Raw genomic sequence first — 23,077 nt, 5'->3', positions numbered from 1 at the left:
CACAACTGACACTGCAGAAATACAAGGGATTATAAGAGACTACTACAAACAACTATATGCCAATAAAATGGACAACCACGAAGAAATGGACAAATTCTTGGAAAGGCAAAATTTTCCAAGACTGAACCAGGAAGAATTAGAAAATATAAACAGACCTATCACAAGTAATGAAATCGAAACCATAATTAAAATCTTCCAACAAACAAAAGTCTAGGACTAGATGGCTCCACAGGTGAATTCTATCAAACATTTAGAGAAGAGCTAACACTGATCTTTCTCAAACTCTTCCAAAAAATGCAGAGGAAGGAAGACTTCCAAAGTCATTCTAAGAGGCCACCATCATCCTGATTCCAAAACCAGACAAAGATACTACAAAAAAAGAAAATTACAGACCAATATCACTGATGAACATAGATGCAAAAATCCTGAACAAAATACTAGCAAACAGAATCCAACAGCACATTAAAAGCATCATACACCATGATCAAATAAGATTTATCCCAGGGATGCAAGGATTCTTCAATATATGCAAATCAATCAACAAATTAATGAATAAAAACCATATGATCATCTCAATAGATGCAGAAAAAGCTTTTGACAAAATTCAACACTGATTTATGATAAAAACTCTCTAGAAAATGGACATAGAGAGAAGCTACCTCAACATAATAAAGGCCATATATGACAAACCCACAGCAAGCATCACACTAAAGGGTGAAGAACTGAAGGCATTTCCACTAAGATCAGGAACAAGACAAGGATGTCCACTCTCCTCACTCTTATTCAACATAGGGTTGGAAGTCCTAGCCACAGAAGTCAGAGAAGAAAAAAAAAATAAAAGGAATACAAATTGGAAAAGAAGAAGTAAAATTGTCACTGTTTGATGATGACAGGATACTATACATAGAAAATCCTAAAGATGCCATCAGAAAACTACTAGAACTAATCAATGAATTTGGTAAGGTTGCAGGATACAAAATTAATGTACAGAAATCTCTGGCATTCCTATACAGCAGCAATGAAAAATCAGAAAGAGAAATTAAGGAACCACTCCCATTTACCATTGCAACAAAAAGAATAAAATACCTAGGAATAAACCTGCCTAAGGAGGCAAAAGACTTGTACTCAAAAAACTATAAAACACTATTGAAAGAAATCAAAGATGACAAAAACAGATGGAGAAATATACCATGTTCTTGGATTGGAAGAATCAATATTGTGAAAATGACTATACTACCCAAAGCAATCTACAGATTCAGTGCAATCCCTATTAAACTACCAATGGCATTCTTCACAGAATTAGAACAAAAACCTTACAATTCATATGGAAACACAAAAGACCCTGAATAGCCAAAGTAATCTTGAGAAAGAAAAATAGAGTTGGAGGAATCAGGCTCCCTGACCTCAAACTATGCTACAAAGCTACAGTAATCAAGACAGTATGGTACTGGCACAAAAACAGAAATATAGATCAATCGTACAAGATAGAATGCCCAGAGATAAACCCACGCACATGTGGGCACCTAATTTACGACAAAGGAGGTAAGAACATACAATGGAGAAAAGACAACCTCTTCAATAAGTGGTGCTGGGGAAACCGGACAGCTACACGTAAAAGAATGAAATTAGAACACTACTTAACACCATACACAAAAATAAACTCCAAATGGATTAAAGACTTAAATTAAGTCTTAATCTAAGACTTTAAATGTAAGACCAGACACTATAAAACTCGTAGAGGAAAACATAGGTAAAGCATTCTTTGACATAAACCACAGGAAGATCTTTCTTGACCCACCTCCTAGAGTAATGGAAATAAAAACAAAAATAAACAAATGGGACTTTAAAACTTTTGCACAGCAAAGGAAACCATAGACAAGACCATAAGACAACCCTCAGAATGGAAGAACGTATTTGCAAATGAAACAACAGACAAAGGATTACTCTCCAAAATATACAAACAGCTCATGGAGTTCAGTATCAAAAAAACAAACAATCCAGTTAAAATTTGGGCAGAAGACCTCAACAAACATTTCACCAAGGAAGAAATACAGATGGCCAAGAGACACATGAAAAGATGCTCAACATCACTAATTATTAGAGAAGCACAAATCAAAACTACAATGAAGTATCACCTCACACTGTTCAGAATGACCATTATCAAAAAATCTAGAAGCAATAAATGCTGGAAAAGGTGTGGTGAAAAGTGAACCCTCCTGCACTGTTGGTGGGAACGTAAATTGATACAGCCACTGTGGAAAACAGTATGAAGGTTCCTTAAAAAACTAAAAATAGAACTACCATATAACCCAGCAATCCCACTACTGGGCATATACCCTGAGAAAACCATAATTCAAAAAGAGACATGTACCACAATGTTCATTGCAGCACTATTTACAATAACCAGGACATGAAGCCAACCTAAGTGTCCATTGACAGATGAATGGATAAAGAAGATGTGGCACATATATACAATGGAATATTACTCGGCCATAAAAAGGAACAAAATTGAGTTATTTGTAGTGAGGTGGATGGATTTAGAGTCTGTTATACAGAGTGAAGTAAGTGAGAAAGAGAAAAACAAATAGTGTATGCTAACACATATATATGGAATGTAAAATTAAAGAAAAAGGTACTGATGAACCTAGTTGCAGGGCAGGAATAAAGAGGTAGACATAGAAAATGGACTTGAGGACATGGGGTGGGAGGGAGAAGCTGGGGCAAAGTGAGAGTAGCATCGACATATATACACTACCGAATGTAAAATAGTTGGCTGGTGGGAAGCAGCAGCATAGCACAGGGACATCAGCTCGGTGCTTTGCAATGACCTAGAGGGGTGGGATAGGGAGGATGGGAGGGAGACTTAAGAGGGAAGGGATATGGGGGTATATGTATGCATATGGCTGATTTGCCTTGTTGTGCAACAGAAACTAACACAGTATTGTGAAGCAATTATACTCCAATAAATATCTATTTTTTAAAAAAACTGTTTAGTCTAGGGACTTCTCTGGTGGTCCAGTGGTTAAGACTTTGCCTTCCAATGAAGGGGGTGCGGGTTTGATTCCTGATCGGGGAGCTAAGGTCCCACATGCCTCACGGCCAAAAAAAAAAAAAAAAAAACATAAAACAGGAGCAGTATTTTTAACAAATTCAATAAAGACCTTAACTGTGGGCCACATCAAAAAAAAAATTAAAAAAACCCAAAACTCTTTCGTCCAATTTTTGTTACATTTATCAATTGAATATATGACTTTAATATTCTTTTTTACATGTGTTTTACATATATGTGCTTATTACTACAAATTGTAAGTAATTTTTACAAATACTGTTGCACAAAGAAAAAATCTACTAAGTCAGAATTGGTTTCAGCTGCATAGAATAGAAATCCAGCTATAACCTCATGTCAGCAAGACATGGAAAAGATGAAGGAAAAAAAAATGGGAGAGATGAAAGAAAATCAGCAAAAAGTACATATCAGATGAGTCTGTCCATTTAAAAAAGCTTTCCTAAAAGCTCCAAAAGGTTTCTTCCATGTTTATCTTATTAGTCAAATGGAATCCCAAGTCTACCTTGTCGCCAAGATATTTTGGGGAGGTGAGCATTTTAATTAGGCATACTGCTAGCCAAGATACAGCTCATTGATAATAGATTCTATTAATATGGAATGATTCTATTAATAAGAAGACAGAGGAAATGGATATTAGATAGGCTACTAGCAGTGACTGCCATACTCATTATCGACTTTGCAACCAGATCCCAAAACGCTAACAATGATATAGATTGCTAAAAATAGCAGCTCAAGTACTTCAGTGGAATCAAAGATAGCAGATCTCACTGTCTTTTATGATTTAATGTTCTGTAGTAATTATTTACTGAAAGCTGCAGCAAGTAAATGTGGGAAATGCAGAGTGTGGAGTCACTTACAACTGCCTTTTTACTCCCTATCTTCTAGCTATGGTTATTCAATATGTCTCGGCAGTGATTTTTTTTTTAATTTATACAATGGGAGAAATTTTAAAGTGAGCACATTATTTTGCATAGAGTAGAAACAATTGTCGTATGACTTCCCATTTTTTTCAAAATTCACGTAATCAATAATGATTTTTAATGACCGAATAAAATATTCAGGAAAAAGGAAAACTGTTGATGAATATTCCTTGATTATTTCTTTTCATTTTATTTATCAGTATTACTGATAATGTAAGTAAACAATTGAAAGTGAACAATTCATTGATTTTAAGAACTACTGCAGGCTTTGAGTAAATATTCAATAGAGTGTAAATATACTTTTATAGCTGAAGAATATAGTGAAACAAATTGCATATTGACTGTGTTGATATGTATGGCAGGTAAAACATTTTTGTATTATTCCAGCCATCACTTGAAGATTGAATGCAATATTCTTTGTTTCTTTTACATGACAAAGATGTGAGCATCTTTCTGGATGCTGCAATATTAACAATCAGTAACAGCTATCACATTATAATTGGAGAATGAATCAGCAATAATTGTGTCACCTTACACCTAGAAACAATCATGGAGACAGACTGATTCTGAGTTGCTATAGCAAGAATCAAGGGGTTTAGTCTAGCTCATTGCTTTTTGGTCTAGGTTAACCAGGTAAAGTGACCGCCCATGTCTAGTTTTCTAGCTCTCTCTGGGACTTATACATACCCCTTGATCTATTTTGTTCTGCAGAGATAATTTGATCTCAGACAGATCCCAGTCCCAGTATTCCATGTGTCTTTTATAGAGTACACATAGATGTTGGCTTAGCCTATCAAATATGAGCATATAAGCACAGAAGAACATTAGGCATAAGAAGAGGCAGAAGGCAAGAGTTTAACCATGACTAAACCTCAGGAATATTAAGAGCACACTGGCTCCAACAAAACTAGAAGCAAGAATGTAGGCACAAAGGGTTGGAAGGAAATAATAGCTAACCCTTAAGAGTGCTTACTTTTTATACTGTAATAAACTCTTTTCCTTTACTATCTTATCTAATCATCACAACCGCCACTATTATCCCCATCTTACACAAAAGAAATTAACTATTTTGCCCGAGGGCATAGCACCAAATTTAGGCAATTAAGTTCCAAAGTCTGTGCTTTTAAAGGATATTCTATATCTACCTAAAAATAGCAAATAAATAAAACAATTAAATTAAAATGGAAGGTTTCAACTATTGCTGAGGTTACTGCTTTGAGAGAAACACTGATAGATTAACCTATCCACGTTTATGACTGGAAAATTACATAGCAGGTGGGCACCTATAGGCTAGACTAGCGGTTCCAAAGAGATGCCTTTAACTGATACTGTTCACTAATAGTAAAATTTATCACAGACGTTATGGAAGACATTTAATGGCTACAGTCTTCTTAGAGACACGTTCTGGGAATATATGTTTCTGGCTGCTGCAGTTCTTCTCAGATCAAATCATATTTCTTGTGAAAATAGTGTAGCGTTAACTGATGGAGCATAAACCTGAAGGGATAGTTCAATGGGTTTGTATTCTGAAATGAAAAAAAGAAGTCAGTTTTATTTGCTCTTAGACTCAGGTTTTGAATCAAATAATATTAGATGCATTGGGAATGTTAGAAGAGACTGCCTCAAGTTTGCATTTTAAATGTCCATGCTTCATTTTTAAGACCAGGATAAAAGTATGTGACAAAAAAAAGCATCTAGAGGTTATTGAACAATTTTCTCGTGGTGGAACAATATGTCGACATTAATTGATATTTGAAGAACTGATGAATCTCAGCTAAGAAAACATAGTAAATAAAAGTTAGTTTGTAAAAAATAAAATAAAAAAGAAAGAAATCAATGACTGCTATTGCTTTAATAAAGGATTCCCTGCAAGTATCCCGCTGCAAAGTGTAAATGGGAGAAGCACTTCAAATCTGAGCACCTTGAAGGGAACTAGAGGACCCTTAAGACCCTTTTAAGATTGTTTCAGTATTTAATTGACTAGGTGTGGTGCTTCCAACAACGTTTTAGGTGTGTGTTAAATGTAGTGAAAATCAGATTCTTCTTTATATGTGTCATATTTTGAAGGAAGAATTCTTTTAACTTACCGTAAGAGGGAAGAGAACAAGAAAAGGCAGAGGATATTGGGCTGGGTAATGTACTAAAGGGTGGATTAACTTCTCAGGAGACCAACAGTGGTTCACCAAGGATATTCATTGCAATGTCACAAGAGAATAGATGGTTCTTATATGTTTAAATTTTCTTTCATGTGAGAAACCATTTTACTACTAGTCTTCTTGAAATGCTGACCCTGGAAACATTTTGTACAGACTTAATATCAATGAAATTTTACTCAGAAAATTGCAAATAATAAGTAAGCTGGTTTTCCTGATATTTTGGAGAAATACTTTAAAAATAATTAATGTATGACTTGATGCTAAAGTTATTAATGACACAAAATTATTAGGCCTTATTTTAAGCAGGAAATGATTTGTGTCCTATGTGCTACATAAAATCAACTTGAGATATAATATGCAAGAGAATATTAATGTTGGTACTAATAGTAAAAATTACCCATGATTTTGGGGGAAGGTCTAGAATTGCATTATCATTGGGGTGTATGTATGTGTATATATATATATATATATGTATATATATTATATATATATATTAATTTTGAAAGCTTAAATTTACTCCAGATTTACTAAAACAGATACTCTGAAGCTTTGTTCTTTCCTTTACTGACTGTTGTTGCTCTATATCACTAAATGTTTTGTTTTTGTTTTTGCTGTGTATGTAGGTGGTGCTTATTATAATTAAATGCATAGGTCACTGAGGAGGAAAATTAACAGTTATATAAGGCACTAAGAAGAAAGTAAGGAGAAGGGAGAATTTATACCTCAATACTGAAGTTCATTTTTGTCTACTTCACACATAATTCCTGGCTTTATATTATAACTTCAGTCTACCAGATTGAAAGAGTCAAAAACAAGGCAGTCTTTTTAAAAACATTTTTATGGCAACTTTTCCTGCTAAGGAAATATATCCACAGCCCTCAAATCACTTCATATCATGTAATAACTTTTAAAACTCTTATCCTAAAATTGAAAACTATATTGCAAGGTGTGAAATTGCTGTAGACTTTATGAATATTTTTAAATAACAGATACATTACTTTATATATAGTCTATTTGCTTTGGAACATATGGATTTATTTGGTTTACCCAGTTGCAGGGAAAAAAGAAACAACTATTAAAAATACATGTATTACTGACATTTTCATAACTGTCATGAGAAAGAGAGATTCTTGTCCACATAAAAAAGGAAAATAAAATTTTACTCATTGAACCAATTATACTCAACTATTTATTATGTGTAAAAGTGTAGGGAAAAGGAGCTGAACGTCTTCTTTCTATATGCAGGTGACAAAATTCCAGTTATATCATGGCATTTCTAGCTATTTGTCACAGTGTTCCATGGAGAAATATCATTTTTCGACTTATTCATCATTATTTACTTCAAAAGTGTATAATGTATAGTAGACTATTTATGGGTAAGATAAATTATATTGTAGCTTTAATTTCTCAGGTTTACAACTCTCACTTGTGACATAGAAGATGAAGAGATTTGACATCCATTTCAAGCATGTAACTATAATTTCATAAAATTTTATGTTCCACAATATATAATGTGCGATAAAAGATGTGAAGTGCAGAAAATACTCACCATTAACTACTTCTTCGTGACCACATGTATGGGCCTTTAAAATAGGGTAAAATCTTGGGGGAAAATGTTCTTTGTTGTTGTTGTTGCAAAACTTCCAAAATAGATTAGAGTAAAATTAAAAATAAAATAAGAGAGCATGTGCATTATTAGACTAAGTCAGGATACCTGAGTCTTGTTTCTAGCCTCTCAACTGTCGAGCTGCAAAATATTGAACAAATATTTTAATATCCCAAACCCCAGGCTCTCATTCTCATCACAAAGGAGGAAAAGATTATTAATGATGTCAAAGAAAACAATATCTATAAAATAATTAGTATACTTACATAAATTACTCAAATAGAAAACATTAATATAATTATTAATAATCAAAAGATCCCATTTCCTTTGATTTATATTGTTCTCTACACACGTACCCAAGTCTGATAATAAAGCTTATGTCTACTAATTTCACTCCATGTTATTTTTCCTGTGTTGCTAATGGAGCTTGAAATTGATGTAGTCCTTTTGAATTTCAACATAGATCTAGTCTCAGTCCCTGATAATTTTTGTTGGTACTGACTTTTTCTTCATATAAATTCACTAACACATTTATACATGAAATTATAATGAAATACATTTAATGTAATTTATCTTATCTGAAGCCATCAGGAAATTAAGGCTCTTTTACTTGTGCGTTAAATTTTATAGGCACAGAATATTTTAATGTATTAATTATTATTAGGCTGCTTTCATGAGTCATCTGGCCCCAAAAGAGTGGCAGATAATTTCACTTGGTGTAATGAAAAAAACACTGGGCAGAGAGTTGGATAACCCAGATTCTATTCTGATTTCTGTAATTAACTCCATGATACTGAGGAAATCACTTAGCCTTTCTGATTCTCAATTTCCTCAACTGTGAAATGAAGCAATTGAAACAACGTTCTCTCAGGCACTTTCCAGTTCCAAAGGCCTGATTTTATGTTGTGACAGAGCCATGCATTGAGGCTATTTTTTTCTTTTCTTTTTAAAGGTATATCTCCTTCTTCACCAATTGAAATTACACTAAATATTTTTGGAATAGCTGATCCCAAGTATTATTTAGTTTAAGAGTTGCCTATGATGAACACAGCTGAGAAACAGCCAGAGTGGTTGGTTTCTCCAGTCAAGAAGTTATGCAGTGATTTGGACTGGTGAGTTCAAGAGTCATGGTAGAAATAGTTCTAGAACATGAAAAAGCTTAAACCTCAAGTAGAATGCCTTAAAAAAAATTTATATGTGAACTGATATCTATATATCTGAGCTGACTGCTCAAATGCATTTTTTTTTCTTTTTTTCTTTTTTTGGTATGCGGGCCTCTCACTGTTGTGGCCTCTCCCGTTGCGGAGCACAGGCTCCGCGGCCATGGCTCACGGGCCCAGCCACTCCGCGGCATGTGGGATCTTCCCGGACCGGGGCACGAACCCGTGTGCCCTGCATCAGCAGGTGGACTCTCAACCACTGCGCCACCAGGGAAGCCTTCAAATACCTTTTTATTCTTCTTTCTATGAACAGGGCCAATAAGTTTCAAGCATCATTAACAGCAATGGTGTACTCAAAACCAACAAATGATATGCCGAGTTCTCAGAGAAGGCTTCAGGATATAAAATGAGTGGCAACTTTGTCATATCTGCAAGCATAAAAGGATCACAGAAGCAAAGGACTCAGTGTTTAATAGGGCAATGAATTAAGCCTATTTTAAACTAAAATACATCATTATTTGTATGTGAACAGAATGAAAACTTGGAATTAAAGAAACATTACGTTCAACACAAAGTGTTTCCTGCCCCACAATGGTGGGGAATCTGCTTGGGCAGCAGCTAAATTGTGGTATCCTAAAGGTTCAAGCAGAGAATTTCAAAAGCATTCTGTGCATTGTTACAAGTTTTCCAGATGTACGCATGATTCTGGATCGGGGAAAGGAACTGGGGAGAAACTGTGGACCCTGACCCTGTCTCATTCAACATATTCTGCATAGTGATGTAGCTGCTAAGCTTTCTTTAAAAAAAAATCCCATATTAAAAATAAATGCTTAGAACAGTTGGCTTAGAGAATACTCATAAGAACATGATAAAATTAACGAATCTAAGCATTTGATTAAAGTTTAATTAATGGTGATTATTTGAATGGCAAGTGGAGCAGAGGCCTTCGCCACCGTGTGAGTGTCTGTACATAAGGGGATAGCACGTTTCATCTGACTTCACACAGTGATTTATATGATGACAGCTCTGCTCTCGGTCCTGAGCTCACCACACACCAGATCAACTACCCAGATTTCCCACATTATAAAGTTAAGATTGGCAGACATTTTACTCTGACTTAATACAAGAAACAGTCATTTTAAACCATATAAAGGATGAAAAATTAGCAACAATAAAATCTTTTGCAGTTTTTTTGCTGACCTTGCTGTAGAACATCAGATCCTCTATCCATGTTGATCTTTGGGGACTTACTGATGGATTTGCCCCCAGATCTGTGGAATGCAGTCAGTATTCAATAAGTGCTTATGGTATGGAAAAAGAAGGTGGGTGGTTCTGATTTGGGGTCAGTTAGACAGGATTTTTTTTTAATACCTGGCAAAACCAAATTCAGAGTAGGAGATTTATAGGTTCATTCTACATGGAAAAGTCTGAATGATTCCTGGAATTGACACGATGGTGTCAGAATGACTCCCTCTCTCCTTTCCTTGTTTCTCTCATCTCAGTCTGCCTTTGTGTGTAGACTTTGTTTTCTTCTGTTTTCGAGGTGTCTCCATTATTGTCCAGCATGTAGAGTGAGATGGAGAACTATCTCCATATATATAGTCAAGCAGGGACTTCTTTGACCGGAAAGGCAGATTCTTACTGACATTGACCAGATCTGAGATCTGAGGTCTCTGCCCATAGAATGGCCAAAGGGATAAAATGCAGTACTTAACAACATCACTAGATTCACACAGGGGATTGGTACAGGATCACTTATACAAAGGAAGCAGCAAATGTGTTTACTAGAAATAATAAAGATATTGGTAGGAAAAATTAAACAAGCAAACAAATTCAATAATGTGTTAGAAATTTGGAGCACATAACCAAGAAATCAAAATTATCTCTTTAATTGAAAGTCACGACTTACTTTTTAAAACTAAATAGCAATAATATTTGATTTCTGTAATTATTTACATGTATCAGTTTTCTCTTGCTGCATCACAAATTCCCACAAACTTAGCAGCTTAAGACAACACCTATTTATTAACTCACAGTTCTGCAGATAGAAATCTAGCACAGCATGACTGGGTTCTCTGCTCAGGGTCTCACAAGGTTGAAACTAAGGTGTCAGCAGGGTAGAATTGATCTTGCTATTGTAGAACTGAGGTGTCTTCATACAGCTAGCGATGACGTGGGGACTGCCCTCAACTCCCTTCTGTATTAGCAATTTTCAACATGGGTATTTGTTTTCTTCCAAGCCATCTGAAGTATGTGTCTCTGACTTCCTTTTTCTACACCTAGGAAGAAACCCTTCTGCTTTCAAAGATCACATGTGATTAGATCAGGCTCACCAAACATAAAGTAACCTTAAGGGTTAAGTCCATAGTCTTCCCAGTCCCGGGAATTTTACAGGGAATGTACACCAAGGGGAGAGAAACCTTAGGCAGTATAGTAGAATCCTGCCTATCACACCATATATGTTGGAGTTCAATCATAATTTAGAATTAAGGCTTGATTTGGATTCAGTTCTGTATTATTTATGATCTAAAATAATACAGTGAAGTATGATCGGACCCTGATTGATCTCAGAAATTCTGTCTATAACTTACCTTAATCAGCAATCAATGATATATGAAGAGAAAAATATTGTAACAAGCAGTGAAAGGAGATCAGTAAAATATATTTTTTTAATTTAGGAAATGATGCAAATATACAGTCTATGGTATTCATATGTCAGTTTCAGGAAAATGTGCTACAAACACACATACATACATGATTCCATGGAGTCTATGAATTAGTAGGAAATTTTAATCACAAAGCAACTCAGTTTCTTCTGAAAAGTAATCAAACTTTGAGAGATTTATTCATTTAAGGTCTCAATCAATGTCAAATTAAACATCTGCCCTTATAATCCTGAATTCTTTGTTTTAAAAAAATTTGACCTGTAAAAATGCAATAGCCTGAAATCAGTTTATTTCACTCAGGCACCCAATACTACGTATCTGCTAAGAAGCAGTCAAAACTGAAGTTCTAGTATCTGTGAAATCTGTGCTCATTTTTCTTTTTTTTTGTTCTTTCCTTTTAAGGTTAAAGTCAAATTGGACCTATTGTCTCTGGTGGTTTCGAGGGAATCCTAGTAGCCCTAGTGGGAAGTGAATCCTGAGAATGATTCTTTCCTTAATGTGTTTATAATGAGAGCTTTAAAAAAAACATAGCTAACCTATACTTAGAAACAAGATGTAACCTACTGCATTTCTTACACAGAATAGTAACTCTATTTCTCTTTAACAAATTGAAATTTAACATCAAGGTTACTCATTTTATACTTTTGGCAAAAAATAATATTTAAAGTATAAATTATCATGCAAATAAGATAATATTTATGGCACTGTTATAGGATATAAGACTGAGAGAGATGAATTCTTAACAGTAAATTTGACATAAAGCTTAACTCATGATACAAAGAAAGCAACCTATTTAAGTAATTGGATTTTTTTTTTTGTATTGGTGATATTATACTTTCAAAATCCACTTAAAGTAGTTACTGTAAAGTGAGGAAAGGAAATAAAAGACTTCAATGAGATGGCTTTGTGCTTTAACACATAAAGCAATCCCCACAGTAATGCATGTTACAGAAAATGGGTCACCTTCAAACCACCCTTGAAAAAAAGCAGATAATATAATTTCAGATTGTGTTCTTAGAGTATTGTTTTAGAGTATGTACATCTACTTGACCTTTATTCATTTTGCAGAAATGTGCATGTGTGAGCACATGAAAACATGTATAACTACCATCTCTTTCTCTTTCTTTCTCTCACATACAATATGTACACATGTCTAAACATCCTCCCACAAATTCCCATGTCTATTTGTGTGGTTATTAGTAAATTGTGACAAAGAAACCACACGTGTTAATGACTATTTCTCTAATTAAATAGTTACTCCATTTCGTCTTTAACATAATTGATTTGTATATGTTTCAAAGCAAGTTATAGTATAACCATGGGCAGAAACTCAGGAAAATAATTTTCATTGAAGAATTTCACTGATATAAAAGTTAACTATATTCTCTTCAACGTAAATATTGTTCACAATTTCCTAGTTGACTATTAATTTTTCCAAATCTATAATTGACACAGCATATTATTTATATGATTTCTAACTATAAATGTAATATCACTTTGTATTTTAAGAAAACACAAATATAGCATTTTTAAAATTATACAGCATATGCTTACAAACATTTTCTATAGAAAATTAGGATTTGAGAGGCACGAAACTATAAAAAGAAACAGTATTTCCAATGGATATCTTTGTTGTTATGACACATAGTGTTCCCTACCGGACTCTGGACTCCTGTGTCTTTGAGAGCAAATACTACGTGATGTTCTCTAGAGCCTAGTGCAATCACTAGTGGGCAGTCCAAAGCATTTTTGAATGAAGCCAATCTCAGGAATTTTTCCATAATAATGCAATTGGGTTTCGTTCCAACTGATGTCACAGAACACTTGGGTAGCTAGCATCTGTGGCTAAGCTAATTATGCTTACCAAATTAAAAGAAAGCTCCTTTGGTTTAAGTGCTAGTCGCATGGGATTAGACTACCTGATTGCAATCTCAGCTTTGTGTCTTTCTGTGTGTGTCCCGAGCCAACTTGGCTTCTCTGTGCCTCAATTTCTATATCTCCCAGATGGGGATGATAATAGTAGGGTTGTACTCATACGGTTGTTTTGAGTATTAAAGTGTATAAAGTATGTAAAGCCATTAGAAAATTGTATAGCCAAAAGTAGAAGCTTGATAGGGTTTCCTAACATTATTTTGTATCCAATTAGTTTTCTTGCACCTATTTACATAAATTGATATAAGTGAAGTGGAAACAAATATTGCTATCCTGGGCTTGTTTGGATGTAAATAGAGATAAATGAAGGGAAGTGGACATTATGAAGTTAAATTCTCTACAATATCCTCCATATTTTATGATACAAATATTAGAATCCACATTTTACATATGAGGATTCTGAAGTCCAAAGAAATTTGTTAACTTACACAGTAACATCCAGGTAAGAACGAATGGGTTTGGGACTCTAACCCCAAATTTTGATGCTCATAATCATGGATTTTAGATCAATCCATGTTTTATATTAGAGTTAAGATTTGGGTCTGTCTGCTTTATTAGATGCATGTACTAAGAAGTTAGGATAGAACATATAGCTTTTGAAAATTAAATTTTACATGTTGAACTATTAGAATTTAGTTTAAAAATTTTATCTATCAGATTTATTATATTAGCATATCATTTTTTTTGAGAGTTAAGTAAAGCTTATAAAATGTGTAACACAGTGCCTGATATTCAGTAAGGGCTAATAATAAAAGTAATAACATAGAGACAAAATAGTAATAACTTAATAAGTGATATCTAGCTATAATGTTGTATTATGATTATTAATAATCCATGATTATTGGCATTATTTTTTGAAAATTTTTGCATTTATTTTAAATCTAGAATAAATCACACAAACCTATCTAATATTCTGAAAAGTAACAACATTTGAAATCGTACATAAAATTCACTTTTATTCCAAATAGAGATTCTGTTACTGACAATTTGATGACTAGTTTATTGTTGGAAATGTTTTTTTTTACCTAAAATCTGGCTTTGTGAAAAATGTTTTACAGTTTTGGAAATGTAGGAAAGAAATTATTTTAACCTTCTTCTCCACATTTTTCCTCCCAAATCCAGGTACCATGACAATGACCTCTTAAACTTTTACAGAAATACCTATTAATATAGTGTGACACTCTCAAATGATATGATATAATCTGGTCAAGGTAAAGTTGTAAAAGATGACAATCTAAAAACATAGTTAGGATGCCCCTCACATGTAACCACACATGCAATCTTCAAGGAGAAAAAGAAAGATGAAAGAGTACATTGGGTGAATAGTATATATTTTTCTTTAATGGGATGTATAATATATCCAAGCATAGTAGCTTTTGTTGCTCCCAAGCACTGCAAATAGTCTTTGTTCTTCTTTGCCCTTCCTTGGCTTACCTTGGGGGAGGTGGGGGCCCTTTTGAAATGAATTTCTACTCTCTTAAATAGAAGGTGAAATATTTCCAGATGATAAATAGCTTTGGGTCTGTAACCCAGGCAGGGGAGTTCTCAACTAACATTGGGCTGTTAAAGGTAATTTCCAGCCTTGTAAAGTGATATTCCTTTTGCTCAAATGACAACAATCAAGCTAGGAAGAACAAATGAGTCCCCTCAGGGAGCAGAGTGGAATAGAATGTCAAATATTCTTGGACATTCAGTGGCTTACAAAAGAGAGAAATTTTGCATTATGGCATTACTCAGGCAGAGTTATAGATCATCTTTGTGTCTGGTCTTCTTTCACAAATAAACAGTGCCTTAAACATAATCTAATCACTTTGTAGCTGATACAATGGCCACTGTGAGGTTCCTGAGAACTAAGCAGCTACAAAGAAGACAGACTAAATATTTTATGTTCACCAAGGACAATATAGCAAAAGTAGTTTGTTTTGTACACAATAAAATTATTTTGTCCAAAGAAATTCACATAAAATTTTCTCATACTCATTTTGGCCCATTTATCTGAATGAATCCTGTATGTAAATAAAAGTTACAATATTACTTCCTAGCTCATGCACTAACTGCTGAACCATAGTACTAAATCATTCTACAGCCTTCATAATCATAGATTTTAAAATTGGAAATAAGTATTACTGTTTACATGCTGTTATTACAGCAACATTTACTGAGGCATGCCCTGTACTGGGAAGCTTTCCCCTAGACTGAATGTATTTATGGAGATGGCTGGTGGAAGATGTCTGTAATCTGTGTTACAAGGATGTCAGTATTAAGTAGGGCATGCTGTTATGGCACCACATTGGCTCTTACATACTTAGAAGCTGAAGAGATATTCTAAGATAGAAAAGTAAAGATTTAAAAACACACTGGGAAGTTTCACCTTCTAGCAGACATTCAGAATGGGGCCTAGTTTCCTGAGAAAGATAATGATGAGAAAATAATTAATATAAATAGGCATGATTCTTTTAAACTTAAAGAAAACACAGACACAAAATCCAAATGCAATGATTGAAACTTTCTTGGATATATGTTCAAAAAAAATAAAGAACTGAAAAAGGTATTTGGAGAGACAAGAGGAGAAAATTGAATATGGCTGGTTATTAGGTGATGATGGGCATAATGCTGAATGGGGTGGTGTGGCGGGCATCAGACAGTTTAGCCCATTTCTATAAACTGATAAGTGCGTGAAGGATTGGTGACTGGTCAAGTAAGTTCAAAGCTACTTACAAGCATTTATATTGAGAGCGCTCCAACTAAGGAGGGGCAATTCTGAAAAAGACTCAGAAATGCCAATGATTAAGAGAAAAGGAGAAAGACATGCAGGGTAAAACATAGAGATTAACTGATAGTCTGTGTACAGAATTCCTTCCACCTACATGATAATGCATGGAATCCAGACATAAATGAGCAGAAGGTAAACAATAAAGAAACTTTGAAAAAAGAAGTTCTTCTGTAGAGAATCTGGAAATAATTAGGGCAGTGATGGAACTCCACTGTGGTTAGAATGTCCCCAACCAAATATCTGAAACTAAAAGGAATGATTGATTCTCTTTCCATTCAACCTAGGACAAAACTGCAATCAATAAATTCAACCCACAAGTTCAAAACTCCATCCTTAAATATGAACAGACAAATGAGAGTCTTCAGACATCTAAGGAAAGCCAGCAATATGAAAGACAAAGGCTCAAATACCAAAAACAAAAAAATAATCTAAGGAACAGAAAATTTAGGAAACACACACACACACACACACACAAAAATTAGAGTCCTCAAAAAGATTCAAGAATTCCCGGTGTCCACAAAATAGGAGCACAATTCTATTAAAAGGGGACATTCATAGTAAAGGAAAAAAATCTTGGAAATTAATATACCTGTCGTATGTGTGTGTACACACATGGGTATATGTGTATTGACTTTGAAAATGCTGAAAATAATCAATAAATAATTTTAAGATAAATTTTAATTTTTTCACAAAATAGACCAAAAGATATAGAAATGAATGACTGTAGAAAAAGTATATTATTTACAGAAGGTCCATGAGATGTAACATTGAGCATATGAATTCCAGAAAGACAACAGGAAACATGGAGGATAGAGCATAATCATGGAAATAATCATAAAAGGAAATTTCTCAGTGCTGAAGGAAAATAGTTTTTGAACTGAAGGAACTTACTAAGTGCCCGACCCAAAGAAAGAAACACAAACATATATCAACTCACATCTGGAGACAATGTTCAAAACACAAGCACACATAAACACACACTTGGAGACAGTGCTCTAAATAATTAGAATACCAAAATAAAAATAAGATTGTAATTTTAGAGTAAAATAAAATGAGGAGAAAAAAACAGGCTCTTTACTTGCAATGGAAATATAATCAGACAGACATCAGCTTTACCATTGGTTTCTAGAAGACTATAAATACATGCCTTTAAATGTGTGAAGGGAAAATTATTTCCAATCTAGAACTATATGCCCAGACAATAATTAAGTATATGTGTAGGTAAGGAAATAAAGGCATTTCTGACATCCAAAGACTAAAGAAACTTACCTCTCACAGACACATTCTCAAGAAGTTATAGGAAAAGCAATTATACTCTAATAAATATGTAAAAAATAAATAAATAAAAAGAATACATCTACAAATGGAACAATTCTCATAGAAAAAAAGTTATAGGAGATTGGCAGCAACAAACAAATTAGTCAACTAATATAGAAGAAAATATAAAATCCAAGAAATAGTGTTTCAAACCAGGAGATTAATAAAGAAAAATTCCAGGTTGAAAATCGTGCAAATGCTCTAGTTTGGAGTAGGAAGAAAGAGGGGTCCCTGAACAATGTATGTTTTGAAAAGGAGATTTGATGTTGGCCCTGAGAAATGAGGTGAGCTTAAAGATATGAGAAAAGCAAATAATACAAACAAAAAGATATCTCAAAAAACTCCATATGCAAAATGAAAATATTGTAATCATATCGACACTGTATGTTATTTGGCTATGGAACAAATATATGTACATTATTATAATTATCAAAAGAGTGTTTTGTTTAGTTTTATTTTATGTTTTAGCAGCAACTGATGGAGAGGGCTTTGAAGGCCTATGTATTAATCAGGGTTCTCCAGAGAAATAGTCAATAGGATATATATTTATTTATTATCAAGAATTGGTTTGTACAATTATGGAGGCTGACAAGTCCCGGGATTTGCAGTCAGCAAGTTGGAAACCCAGGAGAACACATGGTATATTTCTATTGCAAAGACCAACAGGCTCGACTCAGAACTGATGTTTCAGTTCAAGTCTGGAGGCAGAATAAAAACCAGTGTCACAGCTTGAAGGCAGCCAGGCAGGAGGAGTTCCCTCTTACTCATGGAAGGGTCAGCTTTTTTGTTCTATGCAGGTCTTCAGTTGATTGGATGAGGCATACCCACATAAGGGACCACAGTCTGTTTTACTTTGTCTATTGATTCAAATGTTATTCTAATCCAGGAATATCCTCACTGATATACCAAGAATAGTCTTTGACCAAATGTCTGGGCATCCTGTGGCCCAGTCAAACTAATACATAAAATTAACCATTAGAGCTTACTTTTAAAAAAGAGACCAATAAATAAATAAATACATAAATAGACCAAATTGACAAAATCTTTACGCTTAATTCTGTATAATACAGACAATGGAATTCAGGGATGAGAAAGGGAAGGAGTTTAAGGGGACTGTAAATGTGTTAATGTTATAATAGTAGAAAATAGAGAACCACAGTTACGTTGTATGATTGAACTGAATTCAGACCCAAAGTACACGTATACTATTCAGACCAGTGTTGCATTGATAACAAGTAAAATAAGAGATACTAAAACTCTACTGGAAAAAAAAGAGGTGGCATGGGGTTTGCAAGTCAATAAGTATTATTCAAATTGATAAAAGAAATACTATTATAACATTTTTTATTTAACAAATATCCACATTTTTTTTTTTAATAAGAATTCAACAGAAACAGTTAAAACATGATTTCCCTGGTGAATGAGACTGAGATAAGGAAGGTAACATCGTGCATTACAAGCTCTTCCATACTCTGATTTTAGCCATTTCAATGTAGTACTTTGATTAAAATACCTGTGATTAACTTAAATAGATGTAATAAATTCATACTTATTGATAAAGCAAATTGTTATATAATCCATCTAAAATTCAGGTTATAAAATAGTATGTAGTGTACCATAAAACCTATAGATATATAATTAATAAAGTAATTTGCAGGTATATACATCAAATGAAATACCTGTTAACACAATTTTTGATTTTCTAGCAAAAACTTTTCAGAATCATACATTTCTCCTCCCAACATCCTCCATGCCCTCCTCATGCCTGTAACCACCCTAATCCTGGCAAATAGCAAATGGAAATAAAATCATTGCTGGGTATAGTGATATAAAAAGTATTTCCCAGGGCTTCCCTGGTGGCTCAGTGGTTGAGAGTCCGCCTGCCGATGCAGGGGACACGGGTTCGTGCCCCGGTCCGGGAAGATCCCACATGCCGCGGAGCGGCTAGGCCCGTGAGCCATGGCTGCTGAGCCTGCGCGTCTGGAGCCTGTGCTCCACAACGGGAGAGGCCACAACAGTGAGAGGCCCGCGTACCACAAAAAGTATTTCCCATTTTATGTGCCCTCTTCAACCCAGAGAAAATAAGAATAAATTTCTTTTTTTTCTGCAGCAGTTTGTAAAATATAATCTGAGAGATGCTAGTAAACACTTAACTTTAGATTAGCTTTCTCAAAACTTTTAGACACTGGAGTTCAGATTTGCTTACACTCCGAAGCTAGTCCTCGGCATCTTTTTTAAGCCTCTCTTGGCATCTCATTTTCACGCTCCATCTGAGATGACTTGGAAAACATCAGAAAATAACAACACCGCTTCCACAAAACAACTGCCTGGACAGTGCATATTTCTATAGCTATCACTTATGGAACTCTCTGGGAGAAATTTTATTTTAAGTGTCAATACTAAAAGATGATATTATTGGATTTGGCTGCTTCGGTCAGTAAATACAGTCAGCGCCTACTCAGAAACAACTTTTTTAAAAAAATAATCAGAATAAGAAATATTTCTTGCGTTATTTTTAAATCACTATAAAGGAAAATAATTTTATCCTTGTGGAATTATTATCTTGCATGGAACTTAAAGCCGCTGTGTAAAATGGCATCATGTGATTGTTCATAGTTAACACAACCCAAAGATTCAGCAAGTGAATCCTTCTGTAACCCTCCCACCTGCTAAATGCAAATAAAACTGAGAAGTAGCTTCATAATGTAAGCTAAGCCTGAGTTGCCTTGCTAAAAGTTTAAGAAACCAAACTCATCTGTAGACATCAAGTTCTGGAATCATTCAAGATTCACAAAATTTACATTTTTGGTCTTTATAATTACCCTTCTATTTATATTTACCTGTTTATTTAAGGAATTAAGACAACACACACATATTCATCACATTGTTTATAAAAGGATAAGCAAAACCCATTGAATCATTCAATTTCCTTTGAACAAATGTAGTACAGATATTAAAAAATAATTCTGAAAAGTTTCAAATTATACTGAAAATGATTATGGTATATTGTTATTGAAAATGTTGACTTGTTTCTCATTTTTATATCATGTATATATATATTTATAATCAGATAATATTATATATACATATAAAACATATACAAACATATTTCTATATGTATACCCTTTCATTTATATATGAATATATGTGTATATATAATGGAAAGTGTATAAAATGATAAAAGAAGTTATCTCTAAGTAAGAGGGTGATAGGGATTTTTATGTTAGTTTACAACATAAACTATTATGTTATATATGTTCTCTATTCAAATTATTTTATATGTGATACAAAGCAAATTCTGCAATACCCAACATCAGGCCAACATCATTTATTTAACATTAGAATTGACGTTGCAAAAATACCAATACTTTTAGCTAGTCACGCATGTACTGGACTCAATCGATACTGAATAACTAATTTTATTTTATTTATTTAAAAAAATATCTTTATTGGAGTATAATTGCTTTACAATGTTGTGCTAGTTTCTGTTGTACAACAGAGTGAATCAGCTATATGTATACATATATCCCCATATCCCTTCCCTCTTGAGCCTCCCTCCCACCCTCATTATCCCACCCATCTAGGTTGTCACAAAGCATCAAGCTGATCTCCCTGTGCTATGCAGCAGCTTCCCACTAACCATCCATTTTACATTTGGTACTGAATAACTAATTTTAAACATTGCCTCTCAATGCTGGGCACTGCAGGTGATCTTCTTTAAGGTATTAACATGCAATGAACTGCTGTAACCATTCTAATCCTCTCAAGAATTTTACATTCATCCATCTCATTTTCAGTTCAAATTTAACATATTTTCACATATTTCTTCTGAAACTTTAATCTCTGCAAAACCCAAATTTAAATTAGAAGGAAAAGGTAGAAGTGTAAAGAGTAGCAGCAACTGAATTTAATTTGGATGTTGAATAGAGCTGAAAAGACATTTGCTTTTTTATTCATATGTCAGTTTGAAAAGAAAACAGTTCTGATTTTGGCTAAATGAAAATCTTTTTTGGTGACTCTACTTGGATCACATTGTAAAAACCTACTTAAAATTTTTACTTGCTTCCACAATATTACCACATATTCTTTGGAGCCATTGGCAAAATGATCCAGTTTATAAAGACATTGCTTTTGCATTGGGCTTTTGCTTGTCTCATATCTTTAGATAAATTTGAAAGTAAAAGTAAACGTTCATGTGTTGAATATCTTTAATAGTATGGATGAAATTTGTAATTTGAAATTCCTAAGTTCAAAGAACATTTATCTACAGCTTGATTTTATGCTTGAAACTTCCTATGCTTCATAGCAGTTCATAAAATATTAGGAGGAAAAAACTTCTTCCTGTCATTCTTTGCAATTTTCCTTAGACTTGAGTAAAATATACAGAAACTTTTAAAGAAAAATCAAAACCTGGTACCCCCTTATAATTTTCTCATTGTTTAAATTATATCATTTACCCAGTACAAATCCTTTGCTTATGCTCTTATAAAACATACTTTCAGAGCAATTTGAAGTAAATACAAATTCACAAAATGAATAAAGTCATTTTAATAACATGAATATGAAGGATGACGTTATTTTACTGAAGCTAAAGCAGAATGTTGAGTTTAAGAGAAAAGATGTAGCCAAGTTGAGTTTTGTGTTTTGGTATTACTAATATGAATACACAGAACGCCTATTTGCAAAAGATAACTATATAATTTAAAATATTTTCAAAGCTTTTATGTTGTGTTGAAGCATTAAGGAAAACAACTCATTTTTACCCCAAATTTTGCAAGACACCTATACTTGTGTGAAAATTTTAAATCACAGCCCAAATGGCTATGGTCACTTTAAAAGTTTAACATTTTATCTTTGACTGATCCGTTGACTGGAATGAGCTTTTAAAAATAAAAATTTGGGGCTTCCGTGGTGGCGCAGTAGTTGAGAGTCCGTCTGCCGGTGCAGGGGACACGGGTTCGTGCTCCGGTCTGGGAGGATCACACATGCCGCGGAGCGGCTGGGCCCGTGAGCCATGGCTGCTGAGCCTGCGCGTCCGGAGCCTGTGCTCCGCAGTGGGAGAGGCCACAACAGTGAGAGGCCCGCGTACGGCAAAAACAAAAATACCCACAATAAATAAAAAAATAAAAAAAATAAAAATTTGAACATTGAAATCAGATGGCTGTACCTAAATGAGTGAGAATAGTTTGAAACATTTTAGATCAGCATTTGGATAAAAAATAATATTATTTATAAGAATATGTGTCCTTTTTAATTTAAATAGAATGTAAATTTATATTATTTATGAAATATATGAGTACACATATTCTTAGAGAATTATATATAATGAAATATTTATATCACATTATTTATCTATATACATTTATTCTTGGATAATTTATAGATCTCCAAGACTATGTCCATCTATCATTAATTCTTGGACTCCAGATTGAAAAACACTGATTTACAGTATCACAATAATAATTTCTCTTCTCTTTGGT

The 23,077-nt window shown here is 33.9% G+C and overlaps 1 protein-coding gene across 4 annotated transcripts in view; it reads left to right on the top strand.

Moving 5' to 3' along the window:
• CDH12 (cadherin 12) overlaps positions 1 to 23,077 on the top strand; it is a 986,970-nt gene that overhangs the window by 761,904 nt on the left and 201,989 nt on the right. The gene's annotated exons all lie outside the window — the stretch shown is intronic.

The sequence above is a fragment of the Pseudorca crassidens genome, chromosome 3 (assembly GCF_039906515.1).
Source record: "Pseudorca crassidens isolate mPseCra1 chromosome 3, mPseCra1.hap1, whole genome shotgun sequence".
Classification (NCBI taxonomy): domain Eukaryota; kingdom Metazoa; phylum Chordata; class Mammalia; order Artiodactyla; family Delphinidae; genus Pseudorca; species Pseudorca crassidens.
Note: the sequence above shows the minus strand (reverse complement) of the source record. Positions and strands in the feature narration are given on the sequence as shown.